Genomic DNA, 2,500 nt, shown 5'->3' with positions numbered 1-2,500 from the left:
GAAAAGACAAAGAAAGGGAACTGACCAAGCAGTGTTTGTTCCATCAAAGGGAGGGTTTGTTTGAAACAGAAGCTCAGAATCCATCTGTATTATAACACACAACACTGTCATATGCAAATTAACATGCAAATTGTCCGTTTAACCCACATGCTTAACCGACCAATGACGTTGTCTGCGGTGAAACGGTTAACGATTAACCGTCGACATCCCTATCATTTACTATTGTATTTTACTATTGTCATTTTACTATTGCTTTCATTTGACTATCATTGGTCATGTGACGTGTCATGTGACGTGTCATGTGTTTGGACCCCAGGAAGACTAGCGGTCGTCTTGGCTGCAGCTAATGGGCATTCTTTTAATAAACAAACAAATAATGACACAACTTTATGCAATGAGACATATCTAGATATATCAAGACATTATTCAAAGACTTTGGGGCGTCATTTTAAATAGAGCTGCAACGATTCATCGATTTGTCGATCTTCGGAAAATCAATCAACAACTATTTTGATAATCGTTTTGAGTAATACAAAAAACTCAGAATTCTCTGATTCCAGATTCTTAAATGTAAATATTTTCTAGTTTCTTTACTCCTTTATGACAGTAAAGGGAATATATTTGTGTTGTGGACAAAAGAAGACATTTGAAGACGTCATCTTGGGCTTTAGTAAACACTGATCCACATTTTTCACCATTTTCTGACTTATTTTTTTATTTTATATTATTATTATTTCAAACAACTAATTGATGAATCAAGAAAATAATCGACAGATTAATCGATAATGAAAATAATCGTTAGTCACAGCCCTAATTTTAAAAGCTCTAAATCAGTTTTTGTAGCTCAGTAATCTCCCACTTGATATGAGGGTAAACACTGTCTTTATTTAGAGATGTGTGATGTTATGGTTATGGAAAATGAGCCACTTCTACTGGAATAAGATCTATCCCTGCTTCATCCTCTCTCTCTCTCTCTCTCCCTCTTTGCTCTGAATACACCAGAGTGAACATGAAAGAAATATCATCAGTCAACTACAAGTGACTAGAAAGAATATTGACACATATGGAGTCCAACATTGTATTGTCTGTCTTGATTTGTATAACTTTTTATTCTGTATTCTCTGATTTTCTTTTGTGCTATTGAATTTTAGTATTGCTTGTCATTTTTACTATTGTCATTTTTACTATTGTCATTTTGACTATGGTTTGTCATGTAACATGTAATGTGTTTGGACCCCAGGAAGACTAGCGGTCGTCTGGCAGCAGCTAATGGGGAAACTTTTAAATAAACAAATCAGTTATTAGCATTAGACTGTTGTGATGTCATTATTCAGTCTTAAGGCGTTTGCCCACCAAGTCTGTATTTTTCATTCAAAATCATGCTCTCTCTCTTTCTGTGTCTCTCCCCCCACTCTCTGCCTCCCCTACTCTGAAGTTGTCAGCTCTCCCTGCCATGTTGGCATCATCATGCTCTCTCTCAGTCTCTCTCTCTCCCTCCCTCTCTCTCTGCACCACTCTGAAGTTGAACACAGCAGATTCAAGACAATACACATTAAATAAATATGATCAGTAGGCGACACAAGTCATGTCTCTTATGATGTTCAGGAATGGAGATGACAAAACAATTCTTATCTGAACAGCAAAGATGATATGAAGAAACACTGACTCATCTCTTGTCCTACTGTCCACTTCTATCATCTGAGTGGCAGCAGACTCATTTTCTCTCTGCTCTCAGCTTCCTTCAATCCGTCCCTGGTGCTGTGATTCATTAAAGAAGCAGATAGGAAATGTAATGGATCAGAACATCATGTCCCGTCATAGAAGGGATTCATTTCATGTGTTCTGGCCCATGTCAGTTCATTTAGCTTTATTTACCATAAGAAATAAGTCAGGAATAATCAACTCCTAGGTGTGACTTAAGTGATTTTAATGCACAATGTGGAGGCAAAGAACCAAAGTGCATTCAAATCATTTAACAGACATCTAGGAGTTGATTCCGCTTATACCATGGTCATTTGCCAACAATATAAAATAAAAGCATTCACAATTGTTGTGTGCAAGTTTAGCAATCAGAATGTTGAAGTTTTTCACAAACCATAACTCTGGATAGCAACACTTGGGAAACAGACTAATACTTGTGTTGGAAGAAAAGCATAGGCTTTATTGCCACAGATAAATACTGTGGATGTTAGTGTGTTTGCACCGTCGCTGCTAGGAATCCATAACCCATGCGTGACAAAAACTGCGGGTGTCGAGGTGTCCTGTTTTAAGGTTGAGTTTATCAGTACATTTTGCAAAAATGGCTGGGACATTCCAGGACCCCATTCACCTAAAAGAACACAAACACTGTGTAAAGTGCTGGGGATAGATTGGAAATTACACATACCATACAATCCCACCTCATCTGCTCAAGTTGAAAGGATGAATGGTATTGTTAAAGACAAACTAACAAAAACAATGCAAGCAACTGGCCTCAAGTGGCCCGAAGCGTTACCACTTG

General features: G+C 37.6%; 2 protein-coding genes across 2 annotated transcripts in view; both read left to right on the top strand.

Annotated features, from left to right (window-relative positions):
- LOC310791124 (NLR family CARD domain-containing protein 3-like) overlaps window positions 1–1,234 on the top strand; it is a gene marked incomplete at its 5' end in the record, with an annotated part of 39,737 nt that extends 38,503 nt beyond the window's left edge. Inside the window, one exon of the mRNA XM_083652824.1 lies at window positions 321–1,234. The remainder of the gene's footprint in view (window positions 1–320) is intronic.
- LOC310791545 (uncharacterized protein) overlaps window positions 1–2,500 on the top strand; it is a gene marked incomplete at both ends in the record, with an annotated part of 557,869 nt that overhangs the window by 283,516 nt on the left and 271,853 nt on the right. The gene's annotated exons all lie outside the window — the stretch shown is intronic.

This window comes from Poromitra crassiceps (assembly GCF_964638095.1).
Source record: "Poromitra crassiceps genome assembly, chromosome: 16".
Classification (NCBI taxonomy): domain Eukaryota; kingdom Metazoa; phylum Chordata; class Actinopteri; order Beryciformes; family Melamphaidae; genus Poromitra; species Poromitra crassiceps.
Note: the sequence above shows the minus strand (reverse complement) of the source record. Positions and strands in the feature narration are given on the sequence as shown.